Consider the following 12,411-nt stretch of genomic DNA (forward strand, 5'->3'; position numbering starts at 1 on the left):
GGATAACATCAACCCCAAGCATGCCATGCACGTTTGAATGTATAATGTTTCAGAAAGTGGTCTTAGGAGCTAATTATTTGTTTTTAGAACAGCTTTGCAAAGTCTGGTAAACGTATTGCTTGCTTTAGCAAGGCAACTGTAATGCATGTGTGACCCAGGCAGTGCTCCCACCAGCTGGTGGTGTACTTATCAGACTACACCAAGGATGACATAATACAATGCATTCTAGGTGAGTTGTCCTTGCAAACAGACCACGTTGAAGTTGGTTCCAACTAGGGAGCTCTGACTCGTGTACTGGACATCAATTTTCTAATGTAAGGCTACTGAATGATATGTGCAGTGCCTGGTGGCTCCTCCTCTTGTGCAAAATGTGCTGTAAGTCCTCTTTTTTCTAAATTTGTTTGACGGGCACCCCACCAAAACTGCCATGAAAAAAGCTGGCCTTTCTCTAATTTGGGAGAGACATTTTTGCCTCACCACTTTTAAATTACACCAGCCTCCAATTGTCAAAATAATTAAGTAGAGTTAACATCCCCCTATATATTTTATTTGGCATGCCAATTTTACTAAATTTATTACTAAAATACTACTTTTTTCAAAGCATGTTGGAATTTTCAGTGCGGTCCAAGTCTGAGAGTGGGGGGAGGTCTCACGGGAAAATTACCTTTTCCGAAGTTTAAAACAATTCAATCAATCAAGTCATACTCATATAGTGTGGCTAATCACCCCGGGGGTATCCAGGTGCTGTGCTGAAAGTATCAGTCGAAGAGCCAGGTCCTGAGTCCCTTCCTGAAGTGGTTCAACTAGGGTGCAGTGTAGAGGTGGAGGGTGTTTCAGGCTTTGACTGTGAGGTGGGAGAAGGAGCATCCTCTGAAGCAGTTGTGGCGGGTGCGTGGTGTCTGAGCGAGGGCGAGTTGTGCAGAGCGTAGGTTTCTGGTCGGTTTGTGGAAGATCAGGCAGTTGTTCATGTGGACTGGTCCTTTTTTGTGGAGGGCTTTATAGGTGTGGGTGAGGAGCTTGAAGTGGCATCTCTTCTGGACGGGGAGTCAGTGGAGGTCTTTTAGGTGCTGGGTGATGTGTGTTTTCTTGTGCAGGTTGAGGGACAGAATTGCTGCTGCATTCGGGGTTGCCTGGAGTCTTTGCATGTGTTCGGTGGTGGTGCCGGCATAGAGTGCACTGTCGTAATCAAGCTGGCTGGTGATGAGGGCCTGCGTCACATTTTTCCTTGTGCTGATAGGGATCCATCTGAAGATTTTGCAGAGCATGCGGATCATGTGGAAGTAAGTTGAGGAGATGTGTTGACCCAACGTTTCATGGGAGAGTTCACTGTCCAGGATGATGCTGAGGTTGTGGAAGTGGTCTTTCGACGTGGAAGTAGGTCCAAGCTGTACTGGCCAAGAGTAGTCGTTCCAACGGGCAGATTTTCTGCTGAAGATCAAAACTTCCATTTTGTGAGTGTTGTTTCAGGCAGTTGTCTTTCATCCATGTTGCGATGTTCCTCATGCAGTTGTGGAAGTTGGTCTTCGTCGATATATGGGGTTTCGCTGAGAGTGAGAGGATGAGCTATGTGTCGTCAGCGTAGGAGATGATGTTGATGTAGTGGGATCTGACAGTGTCTGCAAGTGATGTCATGTAGATGTTGAAGAGGGTTCGGCTGAGAGATGTGCCTTGGGTTACTCTGCAGATGGTGTACTTAGGTTGCAAGGTGAAGTGAGGGATGCAGACTCTCTGGGTGTCTTTAGTAAGGAAGGATGCCATCCAAATAAGCACATCATCAGTGATTCCAATCCGATGTAGTTGATTGATGAGTGTCTGTTGGGAGCTGGTGTTGAAGGCTGTGGAGAGGTCCAGGAGGATGTGGGTGGTTGATTCTCCACTGTCAAGTAGGGCTTGGATGTTGTCTGTTGTGGCGATCAGGGTTGTCTTGGTGCTGTGATTGCTTCTGAATCCAAACTGGTATGAGTCCAGCAGTTTGTTTCTTTCCAGGAGATCAGTAAGTTGGTGGTAGATGGGCTTCTTCAGGACCTTGGCTTTGAATGGGAGCAGGGGGTCAGGACGATAGTTCTGGAGCTCACTGGGGTCAGCATAAGGTTTCTTGAGGAGGGTCTTACCTCTGTGTTTCCATGCATCAGGAAAGGTGGCTGTAGTTATGGAGGCATTGAGGACCGCGGTGAGCTGATAGCTGATCTCGTTGCTTCCAAGGTTGAAGAGTCGATTGCGGCAAGGGTCGCTGGGTGCTCTTAAGATAATGGAGTTAAATAGGGTGGTTGTTATTGGTGTGCTTAGTTGTTCACATGCTGTGAGCTGGTGGTTGGTGATTGATGGGTTTCTGAAGAGGTTGGAGGGTTGGGGATCAAAGTTTCTGTAAATGGTTGTTATCTTGTTGTGGAAGTGGTTGGCGAAGGTGTCACAGAGTTCCTGTGAGTGAGGGATTGAGTTCTATTTGGCTGACGGGCAGGTGAATTCTCTGACAATGGTGAAGAGTTGCTCAGTTTGGTTGGAGCTGGACTCAATCCGGTATGTCAGGGCCTCCTTTTTTGCAGCTTTGAGCTGGTGGTGGTAGTCTTTGAGGGCTGATTTGTAGGCAGTACCGTCAGTGTAATCACTGCTGGTTCGCCAACTTCTTTCCAGTTGTTTACACTTGCGCTTTGATGTGCTGAGTTCTGACATGTACCAGCTGGCTCGTTTGGTGAATCTGCATGTTTTGCCTGGTTTGGTGGGGGCAACTGGCGATCCAGGTGTTGAAATTCCAGGTTGGTGGTTATGCTAGGCCGAGTGGTGCTGAGAGCATCGGTTCATTGCCACTGAGTTACCTTGGTCCAGCTGCAGTAGGGAGTGTTGTGTTGGTTGGGGGTGGTGCACGGCAGACTGGTGAGGTTGCAGTGTACAATGGAGTGGTCCGTCTTTGTGAGTTCTGAGGTGTGGCTGTATCCGATTTTGTTGCTGGACGTGAAGATGGAGTATAGCATGTGTCCTGCTTTGTATGTGGGGTCGGTGACTATCTGATTGAGGCCGATGTTGTCTAGTCTTTCCAAGAGGTTGGTGGTGTTAATGTCAGTGGAGTTGTCCAGGTGGGAGTTGAGGTCTCCCAGGAAGATGTAGTGTTTGGATTCAACAGCAAGCGGGGTGATGAATTAATCAATGGCGTCACTGAGGCCATTTCAAGGTCTGCTGATCTGTATGCAAGGGTGCCTTTCATGGTGGCTTTGGCATCAGCGTGAAGCTAGAAATTCATGTCTTCCACAATCAGTGTGGTGTCGTTGTTGGTGATGGTGCAGGTGATTCATTCCTTGTGTATGATGGCGATGCCCCCTCTGTGTCTGTTGTTGTGGTAGTGCTGTTTCATCTTGTAGCCACTAGGAGTTTCTGTGGTGAGACTGGGGCTGATATAGCGGTTAGCCAGGTCTCCGTGATGAAGGTCGCATTGGGGGCAATGGTGAAGATAGTGTCCCAGATTTCAGTGGCGTGATTTCAGTTTGATCTGGCATTGATCAAGAGGCAGTTGAGTTGAACCGGTGGGGTGTCAGCATCTGGGTTTGGCGTTGTTCGATATGCTGCCAGCAAAGTTCTCAGAGTTTTTGCAACTCCATGCTCCGCTTGGAGTTCAACAAAAACACTCAGCCTACCGTCACTGGAACGGAGTTTACTAGCGCATTCACCAGGCCACCCCAAAATGTATGACTCAGTGTAGTTGCATGTTTCACCCAGTTGATTTTCGGTCTATCGGTCTATTTTTTTGCCCTTTGTCTCTTTCCTTCGCACCATGAGTCCGCACCCACCACTAAACATCAGAATGATGCTTGTGTTCTGTTACTCAGCAACATCATGGTCCGTGTCTGTGACAGCCTGGCCTCTCTAATCATGCGCGTCTGGTATTTCATGCTGATGCTCCTAATATCCAGGGCACTGGCTTTTCTTCTTTCATCTGGAAGGGGGAGTGAACTAAGGAAAAAAACAACTGGCAGTGTCTACTGTTACTAAGGGGCGAGCTGCTTCCTTTTCTTCACCCTCTTCCACCTGGCTGAACTCCAACCATATGGGCAGTCAGATAGCAGACCAGCTCAGCTACGACCACCATGGTTCCGGGGAATAGGACGATGGGCAGAGCCTGTGGTAAAAAAACACCTTTATATTTTTTTATATCCCCTAAAGTTCCATGTTTATAAATGTATTAGATTGCGGTTGCTTTATGTAAGAGTTTCTATTTGATTAAAAGAAAGCTTTGTTTTTCTGACATGAGAATAAACTGATAAAGGTCCTGGGCACGTGCGTGTCGACTTACATCTCAGGCAAAAGCAAGCACCGTGAACACATGCCGTGCATTGGCAGAAGTGGCTGATAATAGCAGCTCAGGATGGGGTAAACTGCGCAGGCATGCTCTCTAATGCATCGTATTAGGTTCTAGTCCGGCTGACAAACGAGAGACTTGAATCAATTGCCCTTGCTCATATTGGCCAGTCAATCTTGTGCCTTTGGGATCACATCATCACTTGCCTACACTTATTATATTTGACCTCTTGCCTTTAACACCCCCTTGTGTAAGATCTCTCTTATGTGTGATCCCTGGTATCTCCCTTCTGACTATGTACATGTTTTGTCATCAACGACCCTGATATTTGTCTCAGACTCCATCCCATACCTCAGATTATGAATGTGTGACGCTGGGTATGTTTTCATCCCTCTTCGATACCCTAACCTGGTTGCCCCCAGTTCTGACCTGTCTATTTCCCTGCTGCAGCCCGTCCGTAGTTCTGTGCATTCTCGATGCTCTCATGGGGTTCTTGCTAAAAGGCTTCCACCTCTATGTCCAGGCCTCTCATGGGTACAGGCGAGGCCAGTTGCAGCGCCCACTCAGCACGCTTGCTCCCTGGCTGCAGCCTCCCCTCTTTTCGGGCAGATCCGGAAGCCTCTACCAGCAGAGTGCCACTGCTGTCAGCCCAGCCCGAGTGTGCAGAAAAGTTTCAGCATTCGTTGAACAGGCAAAGGCACTCTCAGGAATACGGCGTGTCTGGAGCGGCATGTCATACGGTAGCAGACTGTGACAGGGTGTATGTATATATATTATTGATCTTGCTACTGCGAATTGTAGGGTGTTATTCAGATGATGCATGGGGCATAGTTGGTTACATTTATATGATACATGCCACAGAGTATGGCTCACTTTTGTGGCACGTGCGGCTGAGAATTACTCTGCCTGCTTGCAGAAATTTGTAGAATTCACCTTAGTTTTTAGGTGGCTCTGCGGAATTCCACAGAGTTTCACTCATTGAGCTCTGCCCTGCACTAGTGTTGGGATGGTGGTGAATCAGCAGTTGATGCAGGTGAAAGGTCCCGCTGTAGAGCATGGTGATGCAAGGCAGCAGTTGGTATTGTGTGCAGGGTCCAGGGCATGGAGTTCTGTGGCGAAGTACCTGTGCGAGTATGGGGGGCCAGGGTTCCTGGTGCTCGGTGTGGTCCAGGCGTGGACAGGATCAGGCAGACTTGGCTTTGGTACATCTCCATTAAGTAGCCCTGGAAGGTGGGAGGTGGGAGGGGCTGTCCAGGGGGCAGGAGAGCAGTGAGCTTGGGCGGTGGGAAAAAAATAGCACAGAGGGAAAAACCAGAATGAATAGGAAGCTGGAAAACAGCACAAGCAAAAAAAATTCCAGAAAAACTCTGATTACAAAGCACATTACAGTGGTGAAAGCAGGACAACAGTGAAACGGAACATGCATTGTCAACATACTTCCAAGCAATCAGGCAGAGTCACACACAATTTCAAGCAGTCACACCACAAAAATTATGTTTTCACCCAACGTTATTTCTACGACAGCAGACCGGCAAAAAATCAACTATCATTCAAAAGAGTAGACCGAAGGGGGACCTGGGCTCAAATAGCAATACTGGGGTAGGGGGATGACTAGGATGGTGCCTCTGTGCCATGGGATCTGCAGCAGGGGTTGCAGTGAGCAAGACTAAGGAGGTCGAGGGCTACTCACTGGAGCTGTGCTGTGGCCTTCTTTAAATAGCCTTTGGAAGTGGGAGATGCTGTCCAGGAGGTGGGAGGGCAGGGGCCTTGGGAGGAGGGAAAAAAACAGTGCAGATGGAAAAACCAGAGTGAACAGGAAACAGGAAAACAGCATAAGCAAAAACAATTACAGAAAAACTGACTTTGATGACAGCGTATTACAGTGGTGAAAGCAGGACGACAGTAAAACGGAACATGCAATGTCAACACACTTCCAAGCAATCAGGCAGTTACAAACAATTTCAAGCAGTCACACCACAAAAATTGTGTTTTTACTCAATGGTATTTCTAGCACAGCAGACTGGCAAAAAAGCAACTATTATTCAAAAGAGTACACCAAAGGTAACCTGGGCTTGAACAGCAGTACTGGGGTAGCTGGAGGACCAGGATGATGCATCTGTGGTACAGAATCTGCAGCAGGAGAGCAGCGAGCAAGACCTTGGAGGGTGAGGGCTACTCACTGAAGCCACGCTGCAGCCTCCATTAAGAAGCCCTGGGACGTGAGAGGGGCTACCCGAACAGGAAACAAGAAAACCGCACAAGCAAACCAATCCCAGAAAAACAGGCATTGATTACAAAGCATATTACAGTGGTGAAAGCAGGAAGACAGTAAAACGTAACACGCAGTGTCAACACACTTCAGACAGTCACACACAATTTTAAGCAGTCACGCCACAAAAATTGAGTTTTTACCCACCCTTATTTCTAGCACAGCAGACCAGCAAAAAAACAACTATTAGTCAAAATAGTACAACAAAGGGAAACCTGAACTCAAGCAGAGGCACTGGGATAGCTTGAGAAATGAGACAGTGCCCCTGCACTAGAGGATCTGCAGCAGGGGAGCCGCTAGCAAGTCCTAGGAGGTCGAGGGCTACTCCCAATTTCGTGACAGAATCGCCATCACTCTCCATAGTAGTGTAAAAGGCATTTTATTAGGACAGAGTTGCAATTAATGACAAAAACATTTGAACAACTTAAGTACATTCCAACTTCCCAGCCTCTTTACTATACCACCTCTTTTGACACACCCCACCTTTCAGTTTTCCATTTCGTTCCCCCAGTTTGCTTCGTTCACCCATCCTCCACCTTTATTCACCTCTAATCTACACTTTCCTTTCATCCCCTGCTTCATTCAGCCAATCCCCACACTGTCATCCTTGACCTGCTTCTTCTCCCCCCGAAGGGTGGCCAGGCCTGCATCTTACTCTCCACCCTCCCTCATCAACTGCCCCCCAGCACACACCCATGAGGCATTTTGCTGCCCCAGCAGCGAGACCACTGCAACACCATTACGCCTTCTCCCTGCGCCATACCTCTTCAGACCACAAATCTCCCACCAGATAGCGCAAATTCACACTGTAATAAGCATTGCCCTGGTCCGACAGATGTACCCCATCATCCTGGAAGAGGGTTGCCTCTTGCTCCTTTATCCCTTCATGAGCCAAAACCTTTATGTCATGCGCCCCACAAAAGACCCTCATCGCTCTATTGAGCTTCCTCCTTGACCTGTCAATCACCCCGTGTTTGACTGCCCCTCTCCATTTTCCCCTGGCCACCAATTCTATCCCAATCAAACAGGTTCCTGCCATATTCCGCCGCAACAACTCTAAGTCCTGTTGCATGTGTTGCAGTAGGGTGAGCCCGGAGAGACGTACCAAATCATTCTCCCCCAAGTGAATCACTAAGGCATCAGTGCAACCCCATTAGGGCAACCCCAATTTGGCAACATGGAAGTAATAACAGGTAACAAATTTCCCCAGCGCATCCTGCTCTTCCGCAACCACAAAACCTCATGTCTGCTGCTCGGCAGTCCAACAGAGGGTCCATAAATCTGCTTCTCCACATATTTAGCTGCCCAATGAACAAAAAGTGGCCGACCAGCCATGTAACCACCTTCAGTATCCCAGGACTCGCACACATCCTGTAGGAGAAAAACAGATGTAAGTACGGGAAGTACCTCGCCCCCTCATTTACCTCTCTCTCTCCCCTTTTCCCTTAAAATCATCCTGCGCACAAACCTGCTCATGCCCTCACATACCGCTCACAGCATTGCAGACGCCACCTTCCTATCTGCCTGATCTGAGACCAGTCCCACCCAAGGCGTGCAGCCACAGTTGCTGCCCCAATCTGGAATGAATGAGTACCAAAGTTACCAGGCTGTCGACCCAATCTCCGCAACACCATCCGCAACACGGCCAACATCTGAAATGCTGTAAGCTTTGACCCATTTGCATGACAAAAAACACCCTCATCCCCGTGGGCCCCCTGCTCCAAAAACCTCCCCCACTCTCTGACCGGGCATGCATCTGGACTGTCTCCTTTATACAGCCACACCCATTTGCCCCTGCCAAGCTGGTCCATTTTAGACTTACACAACCATATGCCGAAACGGTCGCCCTCCAGCCACACTTCCCCAAGCCTTACTCCCACAGCCTTGCCCACCCCAACAACTCAGACACCCGAAAAGCCCCAAAAAACATCCATATCATGCAGAGGCTAAAAAGTGCCATCTCATAGCTATCTGTGCAACATACCAGCAACACATGTAACACCTCCAGCAATAAATCAAAAGTGATGGCTTCTCTTACCCCCGCACCTGTCCCCCTTTCTTTGCTCCATCCCCTTTAACATTTTTCCCAAAATCTCATCCTTCACAGAATCACAACCAAAAGACAACTTGCCATAAAATGAAACTCCAGCTAACTTGCCCCCAATTGTGGTTGGCGACAGACCTTTCTTAATCAAAAACAGCACAAAACTTATTGTGCAAGTCTCAAGAGCGCCCTGCTCCTGTAACCACCACTGCTCCTCAATACTGTCAAAGGTAAGAAATTCCAACCATGCCATTTGATAACTCCACCTAATGGATTCTGCTAGGGACTGCACCACAAGCCTAATGACCATCAAGCCCCCCACTCCCAAATGTCTGCTAGGACTGCTGTCTTGTATTCGTCTGTACCGGGTGCCAATGTACAAAACGTTGCCACTGTGAACGAGACTCTGCAAGGAAATTGTTAATCCAAGGATTGTGAGCAGCTTTGAAAATAATATTCAATGTCAAACAACGAAGCATGAAACGCCGTAGCAGCCGAAAAACTCTGAGATCCCTTGCTCTCTGCATACTCACCAATTCCATCACTGCCAGGTTGTCCACATGAAACATCACCCCCCTAAAAAAAAATCCAAAAAAGCAGTGCTCCTGCCCTGCATGATCCACTGTTGAGGCCATACCTCCACGCACCACCATCCCAAAAGAGACCGAAACCTGCTGCACCCACCATGTCAGAAAGATCTGCACCTGCCACACTGTGTCCTCCTCCAGAAAAGCCATGGAAACCCCATTAAACTGAGTAAGGAACATTTACAACACGTTGATATCCTCTCTCAAGCCCACGGACAGGCGAATCCGGTGATGAGGTAGCGATGCACCAGACATAGCTAGGCCCAGGTGCCGACAGAACACCCTCCCTCCTCGCAACACCCTACAAGCAAAATTGAGAAAACCCAACAGTTGTTGTGCTGCCCTCAAATCAATCATATGTAGTTACCGGAGGTGCTGAAGAAAATCCACAGACTCCTTCACTTTCTCAACTGCCAGCCGTGCAATGAGTGCCACTGTGTTCAGTTCAATACCTAAGAAAGTCAGTGTAGTACTAGAGCCTTCGGTCTTCTCTGGAGCCAATGGAACCCCCATGTCTAGTGCCATCCATTCAAAACACCTCAAAGCCCTCTCACATGTCCCAGACTTTGCCTCACCGGCAAACAGAAAATCATCCATGTAGTGGGACACCGCTCTATGACCGCTTACTTTCGTAAACACCCATTGCAGAAAGGTACTGACCACTTCAAACTAGGCACAAGAAATAGTGCAACCCATGGGGAGGACCCTGTCTTCATAGATAGCCCCGTAGAGCTGCATACTCAGTAAGGAGAAATCTTCAGGATGAATGGGCAAAAGCCTAAAAGCTGCCTTGATGTCACATTTGTGAACCAGCCTGATGGCACAATCGACTGACGCGTACACCACCCTCGTATCCTTGGGCACGATGAAGTCATTCACTGACGCCCCTTCCGGCCAAGATAGATGATAAATGATGGATGAAATGAAACTCCACTGAATTCTTTTTTGGCACCACACCAAATGGGGAAATCAAATCCTCCATAGGCCACTTGTAAAGGGTAAGCACAATCCTCCCTTCATCTACTTCCTTGCTCAGTTTGCCAGCGACCACCTCTGGCAATTCCTTGGCTGACTGCCTTCGCTGTTGTGGTCCCTGATAGCCTACCCTGAAGCCTTCTCTGAACCCAGATCCAATCGAAGTGCTATGTCCATGCCAGAATATAGGTGCAGCCAAGGGAGCAGTTTTGTCAATTCAATTGGTCCAGGAGCCCTTTGGCCCCGGAGCGCCTTCAGCTACATGACCTCTGGCCGACCTCCACTGTTCTGCTGGGCTTGCCGGTGAAAAACACTGCATGTCTAGCTGTCTGCCCCCACATTTTGGATACTCATGCTTAAATTTACAGGGGTGGCAGGAGCAGAAGCCTTTGTTGAAATTCCAACATGCTCCCCCGCTGGAAACTGGAGCTCTCTGTACATTACCCGCCCTGACCTGGACAGGATGTGGTTGAAAAGGTTTGTACATCACTGGTAACCCACTTTCTGTGTGAGTTTATGCAGCAGAATGCAAAGACGCCATCCAGTGCATCCATAGTTCTGAATCCACGTCCCCCATGGTTTGTCTGGGTTCACGCTCACCCTAGCCCTGAACTCCTTGTCGTAACTCAGTCATGGAAACCCCCCAAAATGTAACTGTGCCTTGCGAATGATGTCCATACACATAAACATTGCAATGGCCCTGTCAGCAAAAAAAAATGCTCACGTATATCAGAAAAGCCGACGTCCAGTTCCATCGTAATGGGAACCCTCGGCTTGCATGCCAGTTACCACTCCTCTTCATTGGACCCTTCCTTAGCCTCAATTTCCATGTTGAGAAGCTTGAATACATCAACGTATTTATGTTTCCATATACGACTATTGGTCTTTTCCCCTCCATGCGACCCCAGTGGCATCGCCAAACTCATATACGGGAGACGTATCTTGTGTCCACTCCCATCCCTTGCTTCACTGTCCACATCTGGTTCAGCACCTTTATCTACCTCACCTCCGGACGTCACATCCTGCCCTGCCGCGGTACCCTCCATCTGCGCAGCCCCTACCACTACTGCACTAGTTATCTGACTTGAACTGCGGTGTACTTGAAGTGCTCTGTGTCGGGTCCCACGCAGACCACCACTCCCCCTTATGTTGAAGCCCTGGTTCATGGGTCTCCGCCTCGTGAACCTTCTTGCGACCACGTCCATGATCGTCTTTCCGTGCCTCCTCTTGCGTTCTTGCACCCAACCTTGTTTCCTGCAAAACAGCGGAGGAAGAGGGGATTGCACCGCTCCTGCGCCCCTTGTCTGTCGCTTTCCCTTTGCTCACCTCCACCTATCCTGTCTCCCCACTTCCCATTCATAACTGTCTGCTTCATAGTCAAGCTCTATCCCATCCTCCACATCCATGTTATCTCTCACATCATCATGTTCAGAATGCATAACTACTTCACGCTCCGCTGCACCCTCTCCCCCATGGCCATAACTCCGTCGTGTGCGATCCTCCACTTTGGGGAAGGCTGCCAAAGACCCCCTAGTTCTTTGGACCAACGTCCCAGGGCCGTTTTGCACCCCATTGGCTGCGCCACCTTTCTGACAGCCTCTCTCGCTGGCCTCGCTATTTCGCACCACGCATGGCCTCCCCTGCCACTTGTGCCACCCACGCCTCCACCCTGTCCTTGCACAATTGCGCCCATCTCTCCTCTGTCTCAGCCTCCGCCTTGCGCTACTCCCTGATCCTTGCCTCAATGTACCCAGCCTCCCAAGCCAAGCTGTCAGCAGAGCTCACCCTGCCCACTGGCGCCTCACCCCTGCTGGTCTCAGCCTCAGCCCTGTCTGCCACCCATCCTGCCTCTTCACCTGTCCCTTGGCCTGCACCTGCCTGCCTTTTCTCCCCCTTGTGAGGGCCCCAGGAATCTGGCCCACCCCAGTGGCTCCCTTTGTCTTCCCCAATGATAAATCTAATGGCATAGTCCCTGCTGCGGAGCCCTGCTGGGCCTGCCCCAGGGGTGTGATCCCACTGTCCCCCAGGGCCTGAGCTGCCTCGCTGATGGGCCCCTACAACCGGTCCAGAATTCGTGGCCCATCCACAATCACCTCTGGGCCTACCTCAGGCTCCCCCTTCCACTGGCTCAACTCCGCGCTTGGAGCAGGGGGGGTGGAAGCACTACATCTCATCCCCCCCGGGGGCATCCACTTCGCTTTGCCTTTTACAGGTGACTGGCAAGCGGCTACCGACACCTCCACGCTGC

Source organism: Pleurodeles waltl, chromosome 5 (genome assembly GCF_031143425.1).
Source record: "Pleurodeles waltl isolate 20211129_DDA chromosome 5, aPleWal1.hap1.20221129, whole genome shotgun sequence".
NCBI classification, from domain to species: domain Eukaryota; kingdom Metazoa; phylum Chordata; class Amphibia; order Caudata; family Salamandridae; genus Pleurodeles; species Pleurodeles waltl.